This window comes from Caretta caretta, chromosome 25, assembly GCF_965140235.1.
Source record: "Caretta caretta isolate rCarCar2 chromosome 25, rCarCar1.hap1, whole genome shotgun sequence".
NCBI lineage: Eukaryota > Metazoa > Chordata > Testudines > Cheloniidae > Caretta > Caretta caretta.
The window spans coordinates 17,485,740-17,510,929 of record NC_134230.1 but is presented as its reverse complement, the minus strand read 5'-3'; the positions used below and the strand labels follow the sequence as shown (position 1 = coordinate 17,510,929).

At 44.7% G+C, this 25,190-nt stretch overlaps 1 protein-coding gene across 5 annotated transcripts in view; it reads left to right on the top strand.

Moving 5' to 3' along the window:
• The first annotated feature begins 5,799 nt into the window (after nt 1-5,799).
• The window catches only part of GATAD2A (GATA zinc finger domain containing 2A), a 112,447-nt gene continuing 93,056 nt past the window's right edge, over nt 5,800-25,190 (top strand). For 3 of the 5 annotated variants that reach the window (XM_075123122.1, XM_075123125.1, XM_075123118.1), the window contains exon 1: nt 5,800-6,011. The gene's annotated coding sequence lies outside the window, so the exon portion shown is untranslated. Of the gene's footprint in view, nt 6,012-9,335; nt 9,456-25,190 lie in introns of all 5 variants that reach the window. The other 2 variants (XM_075123126.1, XM_075123119.1) reach the window with 1 other exon arrangement.

The window sequence follows — 25,190 nt, the reverse complement described above, 5'->3', positions numbered from 1 at the left end:
TCTAAATGCTCTTCTGTGTAAGTGTTACGGTTGCCACAGGGTCCTTACCCATAGGATCACAGAGCGGAAGGAGGGTAGTCCATGAAAATATGGGAACAGAGGACTTGCCAGATACCATCAGACCAGTAAGTCCTTTTTGTCCTGTGTTTGCTGGGGGCCAGTTTCAGATGCTTGAGAAGAAGGTGGAAGAAACCCTACAGAAGGCAGTGATGGGATAACACCTCTTCTCCCTTTGTCCGCCACCCCAAGAAAGTTTCCTTCTAACCCCCATTAGTTACAGGTTGGCTCATGGTCTGGAGCACCAAGGGTTAATATCCCTTTCAGAGCTCTTGGAGAGAAGATTCTTATGGCCCATCTGGTAAGAGGTGTGGTCCATGGTATGAAAACTCTTGACCTAGATACAAGGAGGAAGAGGGGGGTGAGTCACTGTGTAATACTGACAGTTGCAGTCTGATCTATCACAAATGATCTTGCCTCATCTTGCAGTCCATCCACAGCCAGCAGGTGTTGCTGTGGGCTTTAGATTTAGAAGAATGAATACATCTTTCAGGTTTACAACAGTGCCAGCCTTGCCAGTGTATGATTATCAGCTTTAATTGCTTCCTGAGCACCAAAGTAAGTAAAGAGTATACTTCAGCACTTACAAACACACCCTTGAATGCGATGAAGCTCTATCAAGCTATTAGTGGAGGACTATGATGTATCAGTGATAATGCCAGGAGGAACCAGACCACTGAAGAGTGGTATGTACCACTCAGCATAAACCTCAAGTGCATATACAATGGGGATGCACGGAAGGAATAATGATGTCCCAGTACACGAAAGTCACTTGCATTTTAAAACTTTAATTTTATTTTTCTTCTATTGCCACCCAAGGAAAGTTTGTAAGTGACATTTTCTATACACACAAGATGGATCATGAATAATTTCTAAGCACTGTTATGGAAGGTGCTAAATAAATCTACAGGGGAAAAGAGTACTCTTGTCCTCCATGTTTGGGACTGCAATATATACTTCTAAGTGGATGTATTTTGCTCTTGGCAAATAAGGCCATTTCTAAATGAGGTGTTACCTCTCATCTGCAAATTATTCAAACTATAATTTATGGTTGGTTTGGTGCCTTTTTGCTTCAGATATTTACTGCTGAAGATTAGTAATAATATGTTGCTCTTATCGCTTATCAATAGATCTCAAAGCACTTTTTTACAGAGGCGGGAAGTCTCATTTTTCTCCATTTTACAGATGGAGAAACTGAGGCACAGAGAGGTGAAGTGACTTGCATAAGATTACCAAGCAGGAGAGCTGGGAATAGAACACAGGTATTCTGCCTCCCAGTCCAGTGCTCCTGCCACTTGGCCCCACTTCTTACCTAGCAATGGCTCTCAACCTTTCTAGAATACTTCATCCATTTCAGGAGCCTGATTTGTCTTGCAACTTTCACCTCACTTACAAACTATTTTGCTTACAAAGTCAGACATAGAAATACAAAAGTATCACAGCACCCTATTACTGACAAATTGCTTCCTTTCTCATTTTGACCATTATAATTATAAAATAAATCAATTGGAATAAAAATAGTGTACTTACATTTCAGTGTATAGTATTGAGAGTACTATAAATAAATCATTGTATGAAATTTTAGTTTGTACCGACTGATCTGGAGCTTTTTATGTAGCCTGTTGTAAAACCAGGCAAATGTTTAGATGAGTTGATTTACCCACTGGAAGATCTCTGTGTACCCGAAGAGGTACGTATACCCGTAGTAGAGAATTACTGCTCTATAGAACCTTTCTGTCGGGGTGGAGATTACTCTACACTTTAAGGATTTCAAAGTGCAGCTGTTTCTGAAGGAGATAATGTATATATCATTTTCCAGATGTGTAAACTGAGTCACATTTGGAAAGATGTTGAGATTTGCTCTAAGTCACAATGAAAATCAATAGTAGAGGTGGGAAATGAACTCAGGAATCCAGATACCCTCCCCCATTTTCACCACTAGGCACACTTTCTGTGAGGCTCTGCACTTTGTAGCATGTTTAGATGCTTGCTCAAGTGTGTATTTCCCTAAATGAAAAGGATTGTTCAAGCAGTTTACCTGAATCCTAGAAATATAGAATACTTCCCCATGGTTGTTAAGTGGCACACTTTAATGTGAAGAGTTGTAGCCTCTACCCATGTGACTAAGCAAGGAAATTCCCTGCATGAGTTTGCTCATTTTCCCTGTTCTTTCCCTTTTGTGTGATGGGGACTGCATTCACTTTGTCATAACCTTTTTAGATCAGAGTACCTGTATCAAATAGGGCCCTTTTGAAGTGGAGGAAGCTGCTTAAGACCATTCTTATTTTTTGGGTAATGATGAAGACTCTAGATCCTTCCAGAGACCATTGGCACTAGGCAGATGTCTGTCACTCCTAACAGATTTCCCATTTCTACAGAGGCCATTGCTTGTCCTAACAACTGGATGTGGAGCTGCCCTTTCACTATCATGTCCACTTGCCTGCTTGACATTTTTGGTTTTGTTTTGTCCCAGAGCTATTAGTTCCAGTCACTTCTGGTGGAATAAAAGATCTCCAAAGTGATGGACAGAAAATCAAAGAAATGATGCCTGAGCCTTAGGAAAGGAAGCTGTCAATTATAAATAAGTCTAGATCTCTGTGTCTTAAAGTAATGTGGAAATTCCAGGGAAATGCTGGTAAGATGGTAGTATTTTTAGTTATCCTATTCTGGGAGGTAGATTCTGCTTGCATGCATCCCATGGTGCAAGGTGAAAGATACTCTCACTCCTTTTGACCCAAAGGGTTAGACAAAAATTCAGGGTCTTCCAGGTTGTTCCACTCATGAGGGGAAATCGGTGATAGAGTCAGGTATTTTTCTGATGCAATCCTGTTTATTTACAAAGAATGTACAAAGTCCTGTTTCCCTGAACACAGCAGGAAGCAAACAAGAGACCGTCTTTGCTCACAACTCCAAGCCTCTTTTCCAGTGGCCACTTAGGCCCAAATCCACAAAGGCATTCAGGCTCCTAAGTAAATACACAAACCTGCTCCCTCATTTAGCCTGACTGGAAAGGAACAGCTGTGACACCCACTGGTTTCAACCCAACCAATAACAATTTGAGCTGCAAGTAGAATGTCCCTTCATGAGTTTGTTTCACTCTAGAGAATAAGAGCACTAGACATCTTTGCAATACTTCTCTCTTCCTTAGATAGGTATAACATAGAGGCCTTTTTGAGTACAGTGCTATGACCGTTAGGCTCTTGATCACCTAGAACCAAGGACAAGCTGAACATGATTTCCATTGCGGAGGCACAGCTGACCCAATGTGACCTCAGCAACTGGAGTGCTTGCTAACCGCTGTCAAGGTTTTTGGAGGCATCATGGCAAAGAAGAGTTGTACGATGGGATCTGAAGGATAATGGCAGTTTTGCAGATATTTGCAGGGAGCTTCTCCTAAGAGCGAGGGACAGCACAAAGGTGCTTGTTTAAAAATATAACAAATGGGCAATGGAGGCTAGGATTGTGGCCTGATTCAAGGTGCGAGTCAACCTCAGTAGTGAATGAGACACGATAGGTTGGGTAGGGATAGGTCATGAAGAGCCTTGAAAGCAAATACAAACTGCTTACATCTGATATGATGGAGAAGCCAGTGGAGAGATGCAAAGAGAGGGGTAACATGGTCAAAGTGACAGGCTATGAAAATGATCTTTGCAGCAACATTCTGAATGGATATGAGCAGGCCAAGATTTCTCTAGTCTTGACAAATGCGAAGGATCTCCTTTATTCAATCCATCAGAACTCATTTTTCAGATTAACAGTACTGTCTGTTCTACATGGGTTCTTATACTGCCCTCAACTCTGTAGTATCTGAGTGCCTTCCAGTAACACACCCAAGCAACATGACTTGATATGTCACATGTGGTTTGTTCTCTCATCCTCTCTCCAGGGAGAACAATTGTGTTCAGTAAAGTGTTTTGTTTTGGGAAGGTTTGTGGTTTTTTCCATGTACTTGCTGCTCTTTGTTTACGTTGGGGAAGACCGAAGAAACGTGCCTTGCAGTTGGAGCAGAAGCTGGTGAGTTTTATGATGGTCTTTAGACCAAGCCTCTATGTATGGGGTTATATAGTGTGATTGTTGTATGGTATTGACACCAAAGGAATGCCCAACTACACTTACTGATGCTCAGCAGGGTGGCTAAGGAAGGCATGCTAGCAGTTACTGGGGACTTGAAGAAATGGTACCTTAAACAAGATGAAGTCTTTACATAAAAGAATTGCTAGAAACCCTGCACAGTGGTGGCCAAGAGTCCAAATTCTGATCCAGTTCTATTTGAACATAACCTTACCCTATTGGAAACTGAGGCCCAGTGAGAGGAAGTGATTTGACCCGGGTCACACAGCCAGACCATGGCAGAGTGTGGACCAGAATCCAAATCACCTGACTCCCAGCCCCATGTCCCTCGCACTAGAGTAGAGTGCTTCCTCTTAAAATGTGTTTGAGGTGCGCGCATTCAATCGCTGGAAATGAGACAAACCAGATTGTAGGGACCAGCCAGCTCATTATGTGCCTCCCCACTCTCCTCCCTGCTCTGCCATCACTGCCCACCTGCCCCAGCACCCCCACCCTCCACACTGTCCCCCACCCCTGCCCAGCCACCCCACCCAACACCTTCACACGCTGTTCCCCATTGCCACCCAACACTCCCACACGCCTCGTCCTCCCAGCCCCTCATGCTGTCCAGCCACCCAACACCCCCATACACCTCGTCCTCCCTGCCCCCAACACGGGCCAGTTGCCCCACCCCCATACGCCTCGTCCTCCCTGCCCTGCCCCTAACACAGGCCAGCCGCCCCTTCCCCCATACTCCTCGTCCTCCCTGCCCTGCCCCCAACACAGGCCAGCCGCCCCTTCTCCCATACTCCTCGTCCTCCCTGCCCTGCCCCCAACACGGGCCAGCCTTCCCCCATACGCCTCGTCCTCCCTGCCCCCAACACGGGCCAGCCTTCCCCCATACGCCTCGTCCTCCCTGCCCCCAACACGGGCCAGTTGCCCCACCCCCATACGCCTCGTCCTCCCTGCCCCCAACACGGGCCAGTTGCCCCACCCCCATACGCCTCGTCCTCCCTGCCCTGCCCCCAACACGGGCTAGCCGCCCCACCCCCATCCTCCACACTGTCCCCCACCCCTGCCCAGCAACCCCACCCAACACCGGGTCCCCCACCTCCACACCCTGTTCCCCATCGCCACCCAACGCCCCGTGTGTCCTGTCCTCCCTGCCCCCCACCTTTGCTCCCCATTCCCCCGCATGCAACCCATCCTCTTCCCCCCACTGCTCCAACACCCCCCCATCACAGCCAGCCCCCCTCCAGTGCCCAACCCCCCCATCCTGCCTCCTGCCCTGACCTCCCCGCCCCCCTGCCCTGACCCCCCACATCCCCTTGTGCCCTGTCCTCCCTGCCCCCCACCCCAACAACCCCCTCCTCCCTACTGGCCTACGAGGATTAAACATCGCCGGTCCCGGCCCTTTTAAAACGAAGCCCCCCCCTTCTTTTGAGCCGCTATCCGCTTCCGGGTTTGTTCATTGGCTGATTTGGCTGTCGATCACCATCTCTCCCCCCCCCCGCTTATGCGCCCCCCATCCCTAGCTGGTTGGTTGGCGGGATTATAATCTTGCCTCTTTATTGGCTGTCGTAGCTGTCAAATTTCTCCAGGGAGAGGCAGAGGGGCAGTCAGTAAAATCTGCCTAGCAACTGGTGTGGGCGGGAAAAGCGTCCTGAGGAGGTGACGGTTGGTAGCGCGCGCGCCACCCTGGGAGTCCCGTGCCGCCGGTGGCGCGCGGCGCAGGGGGAGGGAACCCGGCGCGAGGCGGGTCTCCCTGCGCGCGCAGCCCCCTCCTCCTCCTCCCTCCTCCTGTCAGTGGCCACCTGAGGGAGCCGCCTCCCCTCCCCCCACGGCCCCAGTCCGGCCCGGGCCCCGCTGAGGAGGAGGAGGCGGCTCTGAGGGGGCTGAGGAGAGTGAGTGGCATCCCCCACCCCCAGCAACTTGTGGGGCGCGGGGCGCGGGCGCGAAAGGAAAGGGGGGCCGGGCTGAGGGAAAGGGGGTGGCCAGGGCTGAGGAAAGGGGGGCGTTGGAACGGAGGGAGCGGCAGGGGGGGCCGGTCTGGGGCCGTGGGATACCGGGGGGGCAGCGATGAGGGAGGGGAGCACCTGGATGTGGGGACAGGCCTGGGGGCGGGGGGGGGGGCGAAAGAAAAGGCGGGCACCGAGGCTGAGGAGAGCGGTGGGTTAAAGCCAAGAGGGGGGCCGGCCAGGCCCGAGGAAAGGGACGGGGCGGGGGCCAGGCCTGAGGAAGTGCTGCGCTCAGGGAACCAGGAAGAGCGGAGGGAAGAGGAGGGGGAGGGGGAGGGGGAGGGGGAGGGAAGGGCATTCAGGAGGCCGAGTGCTGGGGGTGGGGTCGGTTCTGAGGGAGCCAGGGCTCCAGGAGTGGGGGCTGGGAGAAGGGTGGCGGGAATTCTGGGAAGATCGGCCTAAGGAAGCCCCAGAGCTGGGCAGAGAGACATTTAAAGGGAGAACAGAGCTCAGGAAGTACCAGGGACTTGGGCAAAGCTGGGGGTGGCGGTGGCAGGGAGGAGGTAAGGGTGCATCCTGGGAGTTGCCCGAGGGACACAGCCAGCAGAGGTAAAGACAGATCATTGGTGCCAGAGACATGGTTGGGGGCAGTATATGTGCCAAAGATGGGCATCTTGCGAAGAACTTTGGGGATAAGGCTGTGGTTTCGGAGAGGGTCACAGTCAGCAGCAAAGTGAGATTGAGTAGGAGGACATGCCAGAGGGAAGATTTATGATATGGGAAGAGAAGGGTGGATGCTGAAAATGGAGGGCACTTTTCAGAGTAATGAGACTGGCACAGGCTTCTGTGGCATGTTTGGGAAAGTGGCATGGTATGGACAGACTTGCATGACCCATACAAAAGCTTAAGAAGGGTGAATGCAGGCAATATGAGGCCACTTGAAGAAAGTACCTGCAAAATACTGGTTGTGTGTTGAGGAGTGCCAGATGGGATGAGCTCATGATGGGGTTTAAGATGGATGTGTTTTTGTGGGGCTGTTGCCAAAGATGGGTAACTGCACTTAAGTATCCATCTAGTGAAAAAATGGGTTAATTTCCCCCCTCTAATCTGACAGCATCTCTTATTCCTTTGTCACTATCAGTCTTAATTTTTCTACTTTCTGTTGGTGTGTATCTCTCTAATACCTTTGGGGGTGATACAATATGTATACAAGACAAATTCTATACAAAATAAAGTTATATTGTGTCTGTGGTCTACCACCTTCTCACCCCTCAGCTATGGTTAGGAGAATGTTTATAGGTTGCTTTTTTTAAAAGAAAAATTTTTTATTAATTTTCTGTCTTGTATTTTTTCCTTCTATTCCCTGTCCTTGTAGCAGAACAACATTTCTCTGCAGAATAGCATAGGGTAAAGCTAGTGAGGACAAAATAGAGCTGTTCTGGGTGCCAACTCAGAAAGGGGTAGAAAGGTTGTACTCAGGTGATAGTTTTCAGTTTAACTCAGCATTGATGTCAACTCAGCATTTTGTTTGTCACTTTATAACAAATGACTTTTGGTCTGTATATGCAGTCTGTATACTTACATACATGTACATCTTTTTCTGTGATGCATATTGTAGCAGGTGCTATAGTTAAAAGAACACTCATTTTGAATATTTGAAAATGACTAGTCCTGTTTTCTGAGTGAGCATTGTTTAAACTGCATATCCTGAATTTAAAAAAAAAAATCCTTTAAGAAAGAAGTATAACTGTTTTTCTACTCCAGTGATATTTATTGAAGTTTCTTCAGTTTATATAGTTAGAAAAGGAGAAATTGATTATACAAAGGATTAATCAAATGTATTGTATACAAAGTGCTTTCAAAGGCACAAAATAAACTGAAAATACTTAATCCCTGGCTGGGATGATTTAGTTGGGGATTGGTCCTGCTTTGAGCAAGGGGTTGGACTAGATGACCTCCTGAGGTCCCTTCCAACCCTGATATTCTATGAATCCCCCCCGCCGCCAACTTTTTAGTAATTTTAGTGTCATTTGCAGTAGGGACAACAGTTTAATAAAAATGTCACTTTTTCCAATTGGACAGTGTTCCTTTTTAAGGTTTAGGTTCAATTTCCATTCTAACCTCTCTTCTTGTACCATGATGAATTTTTGGAGAGTTTTGAGACAATCTCATGGCATGCAAGTGTGAAAAATAACACACACGTTCCAAATAGTAACCAGTTAATCTACCTTACACTATAGTAGATTTATTTAACTAACTGCTGCTGCCACTTTCAGATGGCAAAACATTTCTCTCTGCCTCTGAAACTGAAACTTGTTTTAAACCAAGCAAGTAACTCATATATATTTGTACATAATGTATTTTCCCTATTTCTGAAAAGCCACTTGAAAGATGTGAATTAGCTTTTATCTAGTAGAGTACAATTCCTGACACTACAAAGCCTAAACCTCTTAAGCTACATGTACAGTATGTAAAAAAACACTTTAGCCTCTTTATTGCAGCAAAAATTAAAGGGCAGTGCTAGATTTGGGAATAACCTGGAATCTTTTGCGCCTCTTTCAGTAGAGCTCAGGTGCATTGGACTCTAGTGCCTTCTTGTGCTTGAACTTAGGGAGTCAGTTAAGTCCCATTTCCAAAGGCAGGTAGGAAATTAAAAAAAATAAGGGTGGGGGCATGTTAAATGGACCTTGGGTCTAATTTTGATCAATCTTAAAGGTGCAGTGGGATTTTGACAATACTAAAAATGTTTAGTAGCAGCATCATGCAGTGGAATCAGAATTCAGGTTTCTTGCTCACTAGACCAACATGGACTAGCATTACTAATCTTACCTAAAGAGAAGTAACTTGCACTTGTGATTGATTCATCTCTGCCTCAAACTTTGAGAAGTATTGATGGACTTCACAACCAACACTACTTAGTAGTAAGAAGTGTCTGCACAGGGCATTGTGGGCTAGAGTGAGGAAGAAAGAAAAAGAGAAAAGGAAGGAATCCCTCAGGAAAAAAAACTCGAAACAAAAATGTACTTGAGCCTGGCCAGAGGAGGTGCTCTCCATTCCCTTATAGGATACCAGGATTCAATCTTTTTTTCTCCTAAATAAGAGTGCAATGAGGGGTAGGGTTTTTTTTTACTATTGACCTCTCTTTCACATTTTTGGCCTGATCAAGAGTATCTCATCTCACAGTCTTGGTACATTAAAAAGCTAAATGGATGTGACATCCATGGGGCAGTGGTGAGGGTCACACTTTCTAAGAATAATATCCCTTTACAGGTCCACTTTGCACTCCTCTCTCCCACTGAGGAAGGCTGGATATACTTTTCTGCAAAGCCCACCAACACTGTTCCAAGCCAATGCAAGAGGGATGAGGACAGTTGAGAAGAATAGCTGCAGGTATCTGCTAATGCAAACAGGGGCTAATTGTACAAGAGTAGCTGGAGGTGTCCTTCCTCAAAGGTTCCTTGAACCCACAGAAGTACCAGTATTGGGACCAAAGTTTACCTGCTTGCACCACTGTGCATTGCGTTGCCATTAGCTTGCCCTCAGAATAAGGAAACAAATGTTTTGTGTTGGCCCCCGCTAAGTGCCAGAGCCACATCAACACAATTGGACAACCCAACTTGATTAAAAGGATGGTTAGCGTGACTTGGGGTTGTGTTGGAGTTGGAGGAGCACTTTCCCCCATATTCACTTTTACATTTACTTTAACTGAAGACTTCATGCTTTTCACTTCTTGAATTGTAGTTTTTAGTAAGACAGGTTTCTAGATTAGGGAAAGTCAGCAAATTAAGATCAGGTGTGAAACATGCTTATAGTGAACACTCCCCCAGAAATAGAACAGAGCACATATGGAACCAGAACTTCAATTTGTCTGCCTTTATTACAGTTTCATTTTAGAACATTAGCTACATAAGTCAGCCATGGCATCAATTCATCCTTTAGAATTCTGTTGTTTAAGGCCAATTCAGACAATTGCTGCCAAAGCTGCAACAGCAGGGGCACATGGGTAAGTGGGGTGAAGGAGTGCCCTGCTAGTAAACAGGTTGAAATGCTAGTATGGGGTCTAGTGCATTTGCTTCTTTGCTGCATATAGAATCAGTGGCTTTGTGCTAACAGCTGTTTGATAGCAACTTGAACCTACTAGATCATCAGGATGTCTCCACCTTTATTACTATTCTTGCTGGGGCATGTTGCAAGATTTTCTTTATTTAACAGTAACCTCTGTCTTTTATTCCACTATTTCTTGATACATTCCCTATTTTCCCCATTTTTCTTGAAGCTGAACCTCACTCTCCTAGATGACAAAGCATGAAAGTTTGAGGTAGGTGGTGGGGTAGTCACACAATCTTGGGCCTTGTGTCTCTCCCCCCTTCTCCAAACACGTAACTTCAAAAGGCCCAAATTTCTTGAACCTGTCATGCTGCTGCCACTATCATATAACAGAGTTTTGGCACTTATCAGTTATGATGCCAATACAAAGTTGAGTGAGTCTTTATCTAACAAGAAGTGTCAATTTTTAGAAGAATTCTTGGATATATAAAAGGGCTATGGAGACCTAGCAATAATTTACATGTGTATGTTTACTGATAGGGTTGCTTATTTATATACATGAGCAATAACTTAACAACCATCTAAGTCCAAGTGTAATCACTTCAATTCATATTCATGGACCTGTTAGCTTTCCAACAATTGATTTTATATAACCGAAATAGCTGGGGAAGTGAGAAATTTCCTTCCTTCTGGATACAATGCCAAGGATGTTAAATCTCTAGAGACCCAGATAAGAGCTCTGCTGTCCTTTTTTGGAATTATTAAACAAGTATAGAATTTATCCATTCAGGAGAACACTGGAACCATAGAATTTGATTGTCTTGTAACATCTTCCTGTTGCATGATTTATGCCCTTTACAGATTCAGGATAAGACCTGTGTGGTAAGAGCTTCCCTCCTATCCGAGGAAAAGAAACAAGGGTACTGTAGGATTTGATGATGCAGTACATGGCACTCTTCTCTCACAGCCAACACCTCACCGTCCTATTAGGGATAGTTTGTTATTGGAGGTATCATCTTTGGGCTGTGATGTAAATTAGAGATTCTGATCACATATGTGCAAATTCCCTGACACTTTTTATTGCAGCAGTAGGGGTGTTTGGCTTTGGTGTCCTGGCCAAGTTTCAACTTGGCTAATTACAATCTGTTTACCAAAGTCCACCTGTAGTTTCAGCTGGGTACAGTATTCTTCCTCTCTTCCTAGCCAAAACTTGTATAGAATTGCTGTGCTCTGTTAGACAGTCTATTCCACTTTCACGGGAAATTCTTATGTATATGTTGTTTGTGAAGTGCTTATATAAATGTTGGGTAGACTCACAACTATCCTTGAATATGCAATGTCAATTTTATTATGATACACTTTAGACCTTACATATTTATAGAAAATATTCACTGTGCATTCATGGTAACTTTTCAACATTAAAGGAAGAGTTAACTGGGAAAAGTCAAAGGAGGCAGTGTCTTCATCTTTAAAAATATTAGTTTGTTTTAAATATGCTCTAACTAAACAGCTTATCAGAAGCTCTTAGTCACCTTTCCCATCTAAGACAGGAGCGCATGGCTTGAGAGACACTGACATGATTGTCTGATTTTGAGCAAACAAAGTTTTTTTTAAAAGTAATTACAAACAAAGAGAGGATTTTTATAATAAGTCCACAAGTGTCTGTAGTGCACCCTCTTACAATGTGGACATGACCCTATTTAGTTAGATCATAGTTCTAATCTAATGCCTTGTTTTCAGTCACAACTTTTTGAAGCTTTCACTTTTGGTTTTGAAAGTGCTCTGTGCTTGATCTCTAGCTGAAGATGGGTTTAGGGAAATGAGAGTAAAAAAGGTCCGAGCACAGAGGAGAGCAGGATATTTTTCTTCTCCCACTACTTATTTTTTTTAGAGTCTTATATCCAGAATAGTTTGGAGGTTGAAGTCAGACAAGGAAATAGTATTCCCTAAGGATCAGTGCACAGCTTTATCCTGGAAGAAACTGTTTTTGATTTGACATGTCCATTTTTTTGCTAAGCTCTGTTGCTGTGTATTTTAAAGGAGGTTTGATTCTAGATGCATAGAAAAGATAATTGCATCCAACTCAGTCTCCCAGGTACTCCATACTGATTAAGAACCTTTTCCTAATGTCCCTAGGAAACAAAGGTTCTAGTAGAAATAGCTGCAGCAAGTACACTGCCAGCTTCTCAACCAAGATGCCCCTTTTAGCCTAGGGGGATGTACAGATGGCTGAGGGAACTAGAAGTTTGAGTTGTGTACACTCACTAACTCTCTGCTCTTTACAATTTGTTATTGAAGCCTGCCCCAATGGGAAAATATACTCCCATTTTACAAGTGGGGAAACATACGTTATGTGATTGACCCAAAACAATATAGGAAGTGAGAGACAGAACCCAGATCTCACATCAACAGAACTACACACTCATTGCTATGACTTTAAATCGAGGTTAAGTGATGCTATCTGTGAGAAGGGATTCTCCCTTAGGAGTAGGGTGACCAGATGTCCTGATATTTGGGGCTTTTTCTTATATAGGCTCCTATTACCCCCCACCCCCGTCCTGATTTTTCACACTTGCTGTCTGGTCACCCTACTTGGGATGTGTTTGCAATGTTGATATCTAGTCTAAACCTTCTAAAAAGCAGAGATAGTTGAGGCCTTGCATATGCCCCTTCATAACTTTGAATATTCAAGGATAGAAAAGGAACTACATCATAACCATTCCTCAATTCCCTGTCATTGTCAGAAAGTCCCTCCCTCTTTAGTTGTGCCTTAAAAGGCACTGACATATGTAGAGTTGTACTAATTATTCTGCATTGTTGTGAGACTTCCACACTTGACTTTAGTTCTGTGTCTAACTTACTGTAAGGTTATCCTTGTATTTTTCATCTTGCTACTTTTATCCGTGTAGCATTACAAGAATGATCCCAATAGGAAGTCTGGGTGCAGATTGTCCCCATCTTGCTTGACACTTATGCCTGTCACTAACCAACAATTCCACTGCTCAGATTAATGTCCTGTTTTATGGTGTATGGTTTTTAATCCCTACATCAGAAGAATACTTTACATGTGCAGTCTGAGGAGCCAAACTGCCTGTACCCAGCAATGTTTTTAGCAAAGAAGAAAGCTTGATGCCTTGTTCAAAGTCATTGTATTCAAAGAACTCCAGAAGAAAGAAGAAAATTGAGTTACATCTGACTGCATTTCTTGGGATTTCTACAGATAGGACACCCATTTTCACCAGATCTAATGTTCTGTATGGCCAGAACTCTTGACAAGTACAGAGAGTGCTTTCTTTGGACTCTCTATGGGCAAATGTGGCTAGCTGCTGCCACAGATCATCTCTACTAAGGATCCAAGGTGCCCTTGGATTGAACATAAATCCTAGGACCACCTCACAGTTTAGGAGCAGTTCGTCATTCCAACCCCCCCCCAAAAAAAACATATTTCCCCCCCCACACACACACATTCCAAGATATTCAGAAATCAATAGCTTGTGAGATACCAGTCACAATACAGCAAGATCCTTCAGGAGATATGCCTTCCTGCACCCTATATGACAGACTGCTAGACTTTAATGGAGGCTTTTGCAGGTCTGGTTAAGGATAATGTACTAGCAACAATGCCAGCATGGAATGAATAGCAACTATGTCCTAAAGATTCAGGACACTCACTGGTGACATACTCGGAGCCTGTAAGGGATCACAGCTGAAAAATTTCAATTCAAAGTGAGATCCTGAGTCAAAATTTCACAAGTGTATTGAAACCATACAATCTGATGGACTTTCAAAGCCTCTTTCACGTCAGGAGCAGATCAGTCCAGAATCATTTGCTACATCAGTCATAGGTGGGGGAGTATATTAGTCTTGTCAGGAGATGGTCAAGGTTTTAGGCATGGTGTCTGCAGTGCAGGGCCAACATTGCCTCTGCTTCTTCATGTTGCTGAAAAAGACGACATTTCAGCAAGGAAATACACCAACCAGCCCACTCAGTCCCTCAAGGACACTATCGTAATGTCGTAATGTCTTCTAGGGATGGAGTAACCCACAAATGGAGCTTCTGCCTCATGAAAGAGGATGCAAAGTACAGTCACTTTTGCTCCAGACCTGGCAAGAACTATGGATTCCTGACAGTATTGTGTATATCTTTTCTCCATTACTTCATATTCAAAGGATCACAAAGAACAAAAAAGGATAAGGCCCATGCGATGAATGTAGCTCCAGCTTGGATATATTCATTTGGCTCTCAGAGCACTTGCCTGTAAGAGTGGGAGCTCCAATTGCCAGCACTCTCAGATTTTCTATTACAGGATCAGGTTCTCTATTTACGTCCCAAACCTCTGAACACAGGTGCATAAATGCTGGATTGTTAGTGGATTATGAATGGACATTTCTCTGAAAAATTAAATCTTTGAGTACAAAGTGTTCAACAAAGAACAATGCATTCAGGTGGAAATGTTCATTATTGGCCTCAAAAGCAGCAATAAAGAACCTCTGTACAGGATAAAAAGGAGTACTTGTGGCACCTTAGAGACTAACAAATTTATTTGAGCATAAGCTTTCGTGAGCTACAGCTCATTTCGTCGGATGCATTCAGTGCATTGCATGCATTTTTTTTTCCACTGAATGCATCCGACGAAATGAGCTGTAGCTCACGAAAGCTTATGCTCAAATAAATTTGTTAGTCTCTAAGGTGCCACAAGTACTCCTTTTTGCGAATACAGACTAACATGGCTGCTACTCTGAATCCATGCAGGATGTGGTCCTTGTTGTTAGCATGTGCCCCCTCAGTCTTCTCCAGACTAAAACTCAATTTTTTTCAATCTTCCCTCAAATTATGTTTTCTAGACCTTCACTCCTTTTTGTTGCTCTTCTCTGGACTTTCACCAATTTGTCCACATCTTTCCTGAAATGTTGGCATCCAGAACTGGACAGTACTCCAGTTGAGGCCTAATCAGTATGGAGTAGAGCGGAAGAATTACTTCTTGTGTCTGGTTTACAACACTCTTGCTAATCCAGCCCAGAATGTTTCCTTTTTTGCAACAGTGTTACAATGTTGACTCATATTTAGCTTGTGAGCCACTATGGACGTCACATCCCTTTCTGCAGTATTCCTTCCTAGGCAGTCATTTCCCATTTTGTGCATGCGCACCTGATTGTTTCTTCCTAAGTGGAGTATTTTGCATTTGTCCTTATTCAATTTCATCCTATTTATTTCAGACCATTTCTCCAGATCCTTGTGAATTTTAATCCTATTCTCCAAAGCACTTGCCACCCCTCCCATCTTAGTATCATTTGCTAACTTTGTAAGTGTACTCTCTGCCATTATCTAAATCATTTATGAAGATATTGAACAGAACAGAACCCAGAACTAATCCTCATGGGACCCCACTTGATATGACCTTCCATCCATGAACCACTGATAAGTACTCTCTGGGAATGGTTTTCCAACCAGTCAAGCACCCACCTTATAGTAACTCTATTGAGGTTGTATTTCCCTAGTTCATTTGTGAGATGGTCATGCGAGACAGTACCAAAAGCCTTACTAAAGTCAAGATACATCACATCTGCTCCCCTACCATCCACAAGGCTTGAATGGTGAAAGCCATAACATCTTTCACCATTCCTTTAAGCCATCCTGTCCCTTTCCTTATTGAAGGGCTTGTGAAAGTGTAAGCTCTGATGTGCAAGAGTATCCCGGATTTAATAAGGTAATTAGTATCGCTTGTCAGTACTTTAGAGACTTTTCTGTAGAAGTCACAGCATTCAGAGCACCTGCCTTTCAATGTATTAGGCTTTACCTAAACCATACACCCTTTTCAGATTCCCCCAACTATTTAATTCTGCTTTATCATTACAGCAAGAAGTTCCAGGTACAGTTTGGTGAAAGGGTGTACCAAATGGTAGAGTTATTGGTGTGAGAAGGATGAAGTGCTGGAGCATAGTTCAGGGTTTCTCAACCAGGGATCCACATAGTCCTGGGGGTATGCAGAGGTCTTCTAGGGCAGGGGTTCTCAACCTTTCTTTCTGAGCCCCCCCTAAAAACTCCAGGGCGCACCTGTGCTACTACAGCTGCTTTTCTGCATATAAAAGCCAGAGCTGACAGAGGGTAGCAAGCAGGGCAATCGCCTGGGCCCCCCACAAAGCTAAGCTGCTCAGGCTTCACCGTCAAGCCCTGGTGGTGGTGGGGCTCAGGGTGGCAGGGCTTTAGCTTTTTGTCCTGAGCCCTTGTGAGTCTAAAGCTGGCCCTATTTGGCAGCCCCCCAGGGGGCCTCGGATCCCTGTTTGAGAACTGTATTTGAGGGAGTACATCAACTCATCTAGATAGGTGCCTAGTTTTAGAACAGGCTACTCCAAAAAAGCACTTGCAAAGTCAGTACAAACTAAAATTTCTTAATTACTTCTTTATAGTGCTCTGTATACTGAAATTTGAGAACAATTTTTATTCTGATAGATGGTAAAAGAGTAAGCAATTTTTCAGTAGTAGTGTACTGTGACACTTGTCTTTTTAGGTCTTTTGTAAGCAAGTAGTTTACATGAAGTGAAAGTTGGGGTATGCAAGACATATCAGACTCCTGAAAGGGGTACAGTAGTCTGGAAAGGTTGAGAGCTACTGCTCAAGTTGACAAGAGCCACGTTAGTATTCATAATTGGAACTAGGGAAAGACCTTAGGGAGAATGCCCTTTAATAGCAGGACTTTATGGCTCCAGCTGTAACCATGTTGCTTTCCTAATTAGATGCTCAGTTTTAGCAGGAATCTGGATCATATTGCATCAGCTCTGATTATTGGAACAGAATATGTATGCCACTTTTATCCTGTGCATCTGTGCCCCATTCATAAGTGAAACTGTTCCACCTCATCTTAGAATAAAGATCAACTTAAGCTTACTGCTGCTAAGACATGCTAATTCTAATTCTTCCTAAAATTCCACCCCCCCACCTGCTTCTGTCTCATTAGCCTAACTGGTAACACTGAAAGGGCCACCCACCAGTCCACATAAGAGTAATTAATGAATTGCAGCTGGTACCCTCCTCTGCAGAACACTGTCACCTAGTGAGACCCAGAACCTGCCAATTTCACCTCTGGAATTCTGATGGCTGTCTCAGACTTCATTCTCCTGTTTGTCCACACCTTACTGTGTACTCAGTTAGGTACAAACACAGCAATTGAGGCCCAGATGAGGAGTGGGGAGGTAATACTTTGCTGGCATTGCTTTAACACACACAGTAAACAAAGATACTGGGGAAAAATATACAGGTGTTGCTTACTAAAATAGCTTCTGTATAGTTTTGTGCTATCAGCTTATAGTTCAGATTTAGGAACTGTACCTATATAAAAATTTGTTCCTCAATCATCTTTGCAGCACAGTAACTGGCAAAGGTGTATGGAAGAAGTTGTAAGCAGTCAGATTTTGTTTATTGTGAAAGTTCAGATAATAGAAGTATTTTCATTTAACATCAAGAGTGATTTTTAAAAACTTGATTAAAAATAAGTATTTATTAGGCTCTGGGTTTTGTTGAAAATTGACATTTGTTGAAGATGATAGTTTAGTACCACACCTCAGACCAGTGTAAGCCTAACTTTAATATTTGTTTACACACTATTTTGCAGGATTTAAGCCTATTTAAAGCTAGACATTGAGCTCTTCAAACTGCTGGTGTTTTAAAATGCTCATTTGAAGGCTTACAGTAACCAAACTTATGTGGTCAAGTGATACTTATCACAGTAACTTAGACTTCAACAAAAAATGGGATCAAAGTTATTCCTGTAGCTCCTTATCCTTTTATATTTCTTCTCTAAAGGCACCACATTACACGAGTCATGAAGGGAACTGTTAGAGTGACAAAGTCCTTGTGCCTTCCCCCATCAGGTTAAGCAGAAGCTCTCTTTTCACATATTTCTATCATCTTTCACTCTGAAAGATCCCAAGTCATTTTACTTTTTAAATAAAGATCACTTCCATCACCACTGAAATGCAAACACCTCTGTTATGAAACTTTAAAACCACATATTTTTGGACATAGTGAATAGTTTCTCAAACTGAAGCTACAGAGGGAATTGAGGCAGGTAGAGAGCATAGTTACACAAATTGATATTTGACTAGGATACTGGAGCAACAGATCCTTAATCTTCTGAGAAGTACCATGATTGTGGAAAAAGATCAACACCTTAGCTTTAAGTCTATGAAAGGAGGCACTTCCAGCACCATGCTCAGTTTCTGTTGGCTACTGACACAGGGAAAAGCATCACTTACTGAAACATTTTTTGCACCACTTAGGTCTTTACACGTACTGACCTTGCTCGCTACTTGGTGTTCATAAAGGCAAGGAAGGCAGTGTGGCTCCAGGCATGAAGAATCTATTCATGTATTTTTAAGTGCCCATATAAACAGCTTTGTTTAAAGCTACAAACTAACCTTTGTGGGCAAAATTGAAAAGAACTCTTGCAGTTATTTAGAAGTTCCAGGTCTGTCAGCATACTAGATGATAAACACAAACGAAGGCTCATGAGTAGATACAACACTGTTTACTTGCTTGCATGACAGTGAGGCGATTTCAAACTGATCATGCAGGTGCCCAAATATTCAGTAGGTGTGACCACAGACTTGGCATGATCAGGAACTATAGTAGTGCCAGGAGGAAATTTTTCAGAATCAGCTTGGATATTTAGGACACCTAATGTGTGTTCCTGAATGACACTTCTTTAATGCAGGAGAGTGACACTCTCCTCCATCCCACACTTGAAAAGTTATTTAAATGAAACTTAGAGAAGCCGGGGTAATTAATCACCTCTGTGACTACCCTTGTTTCAAGTGTCAGATTATTGTGCTGTTTGCAACTAAGTAGTTCTAGCTTTTTTTTTTTTTTTTTTGGGGGGGGGGGGGGCGCGCATGTGGGAAAGAGATGGGAGAAACACAATGTGGACCAGCAGAATTCTTACAGTTAAGACATTTTGCATCACTAGCCATCTCTTAAGTCTTACCAATTTTTTTCTTTCTAAGATACTGTCTGAAAAGTTACAACAGGTTATATTTAACTATAAATTTGTGTACCAAAAATATAAATATATATTACATAATGTGTATGTGGTAGATAAAGATTTAGTTAAAGCGCTAGCATTTCTCCTCTTTTCTAGTAGTAGTTACATAGAACTTTACACATAAGTCAGTGTCAGGAGGTATATCATTTCAGCAGCCTGCACAGATCTGTTGTGAGTGAGTTACTGCACCTTGTCTACATATTCCCAGGCACACACTATTCTGTGGCACTGGCATTTTGCTTTTGCTAAGAGTACAACAAAATTACAACACACATGATTTGTGGTTTAAATGGCAGCAGGCTGCAACTTTATTGGTTAAATATTTGTAATACCAGCACAACTTTTAAAGGTTTGTCAGCTGTGGGGATTACTTGAAAAACTCCAGTACTAGTTTGCTTCCCAACTCTTTCTTCATGTCTCAAGATGGAAGGACCCTCCCACCCCACTTTGAGGAAAGAATCCTCCATCTCCACAGCAGCATCTGACACAGGATTTGAACTTCGCTGTCAAAGGGAGACCAACCTCCTGCCTCCCACACCAATAGTAGCTGCACTTGAACTACATTCACTCTCAGATCATTACCTACTAAATGCCACTGGCCTGTCACTTAGCTGGCACACCTCACCTCCACAAGCTTTCCATCAGCATACAGACAGGCAAAAGCGTTCTCTTCCATCTGTAAATCTGTACCCAGACAATGTGGAACAACTCTGCACAGTCATACACAATGTCATATTTCAAAAAGCCACCCCAATTGCAGTTTGGATTTCCTGGATAATTTTATTTTACAGTTTACTTTTACTAATTCTGTAATCGCTCTTACTATGAACCATGGCAATAGTTTTGACCAAACCAGGTTTGCCACAAATGCATCTGTTTGAGTACCGCTTAGTCTTTTAAGCTTAACCAACAGACCTCCATACCGCATCACTAAGTAGTTTCTTCTATCAGAGAATATATTAAGGGTAGGAGCTGGTCCTATCTTATCCCTCGCACACCTGAATGGTGTGCAAATGTACTTCTGCTCCACCACTAGTTTGTGCACCCATAATACAGTACTGCATCCACAGATCCTGGGCATGGAGAGATACAGCTACCAAAAGAAATCCTCTCTCCTCTACTCAATCCCTCTTGATGCACAGACACACACTACAGCAATTTAATTCCCAGCTACCAAAAGCCAGAACATAGACCATCCTACAGCAAATCAGCTACCACTGCAGACATTATTACCTCAGTCTAAAATGCATTGGACTAAAGCTCACCTGGAAGCAGCCAAGAAGAGCCAAAAGGCTTCTGGAGCACTGCCATTAGATGAAAGTGTCAGCAGACATCCATCCTCATGCAGGACAAACAAGCCCTCCTTGTGCCAGTTATATAAGCAGATAAGCCTCCAGTCCCAGACCGACCAGGCACAGTTTCTTCCTTTGTTAGCAGAGGTGCCCCACTGAATTTGGAATCTTAGTCTATTTTGTGGAGGCATTTTTTGGGGGGGGGGGTGGTGAGGGAAGAAGGGGCAGATCCCCAACTAATGGTTGTTGGGCAATAAGGTTCCAGGCAAGCCATCCAACTGGTCCCATTGCCAAGTTTCAAACCCTGAAAATGTCAGATGGCTGCTGTAAATACTGTGTGGAACAAGAGGCTCTCCACTTCTGATGCTGTAGCCTTCCCGATATGCTCCCAAGTCCTCATGTTGTTTTATAATGAGAAGGCAATGAATCTTTTGAAAGAGGATTTGATCTAGCCCATTCTTCAGATAACAACCTTTTGCAAGATTCCCCATACCCAGCTGCCTGGGAAACAGAGGACGCTGCTAGCAAATAAGATGCTGCTGTTGAAACAATCCAGCACTTGAGCCTCTATATGGACTATAAATTACAGGATGTGATCCACAGGCAGAGGCCAGACCACAGAGAGACCCAAACTTTACTCAGTATCCCTGCCATCACTATGAGAATCTGTCTGCTTCAAACAGCCAGTCATCAAAACACCATATTCCTAGAATCAGGGATATGAGAGAGAGAGCTGGCAACTCATTTTGTCATACTAGATAGACACTATATTCAAATGTGTTATGGAACAACAGAACAAGAACAATTCCACCCCCTGAGAATGAAGCACTCAAAACAACCCCCCCAGATGCATAATACAGTTGTAGATCTGAAGGCCACTCCCATTTGGAGTACTAGGATGACAAACCAGTAAACTGTTAAAAAGCACCACACCTCAGACAGAGGAAAAGTCTTTCTGCATATCCCTAGTAACCTTAACATGGTAATGGAAGTAAGGCCCTGGTTGCACAGCAGAGTACAAATGCCAAGAGAATGCTCAGATTGGATTCAGGGCCTGACAAGCAAAGGTCAGTACTCCATTATCTTGGAGAGGTGAAAGTAGCCAGCCAAACTCCTACAGTATGCTCATTTTCTTTCATAATATAGTGCCTCACCTGGATTTTAAAAGAAATACTGTGGTAGAGGTTTGAATGTGGGGGCAGGATCCTCATTCTTCCAAAGCCAATCAGAAACCCTAACAAGATATTTGCTGCTAAAAGTGATTCAACATTGCCTTACTTTGTTCTGAACCATTAAGGCGATGAGCTTCCAGTCAACAGATCAGCTCCCACAAAAAACAGCCTAGGTCTAGATGTGAGGTGAACTGCAGCCTTTCAGAGGCTGCACAAGAAATCCCTATTGGCATTGGCTTGTTATAACATAAATGCCCATCCAGGGCAAAACCAGATAAATCCAAGTCTCTGGAATGACTTGGTAACAATCCAAAAGCTGATTTATTAATCACAGCCCTTCTTTTGTAGTCCTGAATCACAACTATAATCTGGCCAGAACCCTTAACATACCAAACAAACTCAGGGCCAGTTAGGTCATTCACTGAGCTACCTTTGATTTAGCAAAGAGGAGGATTCTTACCTGGAGTCTCTCTCAGGGACCACATCAAAGGTTAAGTAATGGAAACAAGTTAGAGAGCTCAGCAACATAGCCAGTTTGGAATTCCAGTAATAACTTGACCCACCTGAATCTACCTGACAGCCTTAAGATGTGGCACAATAGTGTGTCAAAGGATCTTCATTAGGAATCGTAAACATACACACAGATAAAGCCAACTCAAAAGCATGATTTCCTTTTGTGTATGTAGATCCTGGGCAAGTTAATTGGGGTGGGACCTCTTCCCTCCATACTGAATAGGGCACCCTAGTCTTTACCTTTCTAAAGTGTGCAGCTTCATTTTGTACTCTACAACTGAGATTTTTCTAGGTATTTAAAAAGATCTGTCAGGCTGCTTTTTGTTAGTTACGACAGAATGAACTCAGTGTGGAATTCCAGTTAGCAGTAATTTGGGCCATCTTGAGATTTCTTAGGTATAGGAGTCTTCATATCTAGCCTTCCATCAACCCAGTTGCTGCTTCCTTTACAACAGGGAAGCTATTTCAGTTTCTGATGCTGTCCAAGTCTTTTCCTTCTTGGTCTTATAGATGGTGACTGAGACCTAGAGACTGAGTGATTTGCACAAGTCCATTTTTCTGTGATAGGACTCTGCATCCTGTAGGTTGCCTACAGAGGCCTGGAACGGACCTCCAGGGTCACTTAGTCCAGTCCTCAGCTATCATAGGCAACCTGTCATATCCCATTCATAACTGTATCAGGCTCCATTTGATAGCTAGTTATGTTGTTTGCCCCCAGTACTCCTATTGGAAACCTGTTCCAGAACATCACTTCTCTGATGATTAGAAGCCTTCTTCTAATTTCCAGCCTAAGTTTATTCATGGCCACTTTATAGCCATTTATTCTTGTGCCATCGTCATTTAGCAATCTCTTTTCCCTCCTAGGTGTTTCAGAGTGTGTGGGGATGAGGGGGTTAGAGAGAGAGAGCAATCATATCCTCTCAGCCATCATTTTGCTAGACTAAACAAACTTAGCTAGGCAATTTTAGTCTCTTTCTATCCAGAGTTATCAGTTCTCTGTGTTGGGGGAATTGTACTGTGCAGCACATGTACAGATAGATTATGTGAACCAGCAACCTTTTGGACCTCAGCCTCCAAGCTTCTAATACCACACCAACCTGTGGCATAATAAAACTAATTCAATCCTGGCAAAGCCCGGAGTGTCCCCAGCAAACTATATACTAGCTTTCAAGTAACTTCCAGCTTTAGGAGCAGCTGTAGTCCTATCCCCCTCAATCCAGGGTGAGGTAGCAGAGTACTAGTCCTACTCGTTCCTTGACCTCTGCTGAGATCTACAACCAAAAGGAGTCTCTCCCACTTGACCTGAAGAGAAACTTGCTACCTCTATGACCATCCTAGCCCTTTCTTGCTCTTCTACCCAGGCCCCTCTCGCCACCCCATATCCCCCAACACCAGAGGCTGAGAGAATAAGGAAAGCCCTAGGGCAGTGGTAGATTTAGAGTTAGTGGGGCCCTGTGCACAGCTTCATTTTTGGGGGCCCCCCTTGGGACCCAGCCAAGAAAACCAACACTTTTATCTCTCCCATTTTTCATTTTTTTCCCCTTCTTCATCCTTCTCCTATATTTTAAGTAATAGGAAGTATATGAAAATAAAGTGAGGTACCTTGATTGGGGCAGGGAGTTGGGGTGCAGGCTCGGGTGCTGGCTCTGGGCTGGGGTTGGAGTGCAGGAGGGGAGCAAGGGGGTGGTGAAGCTCCCAAAATGACTGGTGCACACACCCCTCCAGCCACAGCTCCTAGGCAGAGGTCAGGGGGTCTCCATGTGCTACTGCCCGCAAGCACCGCCCCCACAGCTCCCATTGACCAGCAACTGCGGCTAATGGGAGCTGCGGATTCGGCATTCGGGGCAGCATGCAGAGACACCCCGCCTCCTCCCAGGGGCCACAGGGACATGCTGGCTGCTTCCGGGAGCAAAGCGAGGGAGGCAGCACAAGTAGGGAGCTGCCTTAGCCCTGCTGCTGGCACATCTCTGCATGCCCCTTAGGTGATAAGGGGGCAGCGGGTCTACTTGTGCTGCCCGGGCCAGTGTGCGGAGCCGCCTTTCCCGCCACCAGGGGCGCGCAGAGACGTGTCAGCAGCCAGCCACTTCTGGGAGCGGCATGGGGCCACAGCATTCAGGCAGACAGCCTGTCTGCACCCTGCTGCATCGCTGGCTGGGACTCAGGGGCGGGTTGTCAGCTATTTTGTCCTGCATTTTGGGGGCCCCGTGCCACCACATGATTTGTTTTTTGGTAAGTCTGCTCCTGGTCTAGGGTACCACCTACTTGCCTCAGGGCTGTTGGCTATAGGATACTAAGAAAGGGGGAAAGAAGGTAGATCTCAGCGCTTGGCTGTCCAAACGTTAAGCTCCACCAGCATGAAGCACTGGGAAGTTTTTGGCACAGGTGGTGGAAGCCTAGGAAGGTTACAGTGGCCAGACCATGGAGTCAAACACAGGAATAGGTAGCCCAATATATCAGGGGTCTCGAACATGCAGTGTTATTTTCTGTGGCCCACCAGCTCCCTGCGGCACCCCTGCCCCCCCCCAGCATTTACCTAGAGCAGCTCCATCCCGGCGCACATCGGGGGCAGGGCAAGCTCCCTGCCTGCCTGCCTTGCCCCCACACTGCTTGGGGAAATGGCTGGGACCTGGGGGAGGAGGAGGAGGTGGTACATGGGTCTGTGTATTGCCCTGGCGGCTCCTCCAGGGACCTCCCCCGAAGCTCCCATTGGCCACAGTTCCCCGTTCCCAGCCAATTGGAGCTTCGGGGGAGGTCCCTGGAGGAGCCACCAGGGTAACACACAGCCCCCTGTGCAACCTCCCCACCCAGGTTCTGGGAGCAGGGCAGGCAGGGAGCCTGCCCTGCCCCCGGTGCACACTGGGCCTGAACCCTTTCTGCAGCTGAACCCCCTGCTGCACCCCACACCCCAACCCTCTCCCCTAAGCCCCCACCACACCCCTCCTGCACCCCAACCTGAGCCCTGCACCACATCCCACACCCCTCCTACACCCCGACCCCCTGCCCTGAGCCCCTGCTGCATCCCACACCCCTCCTGAACCCCAACCCCTTGCCCTGAACCTCCTG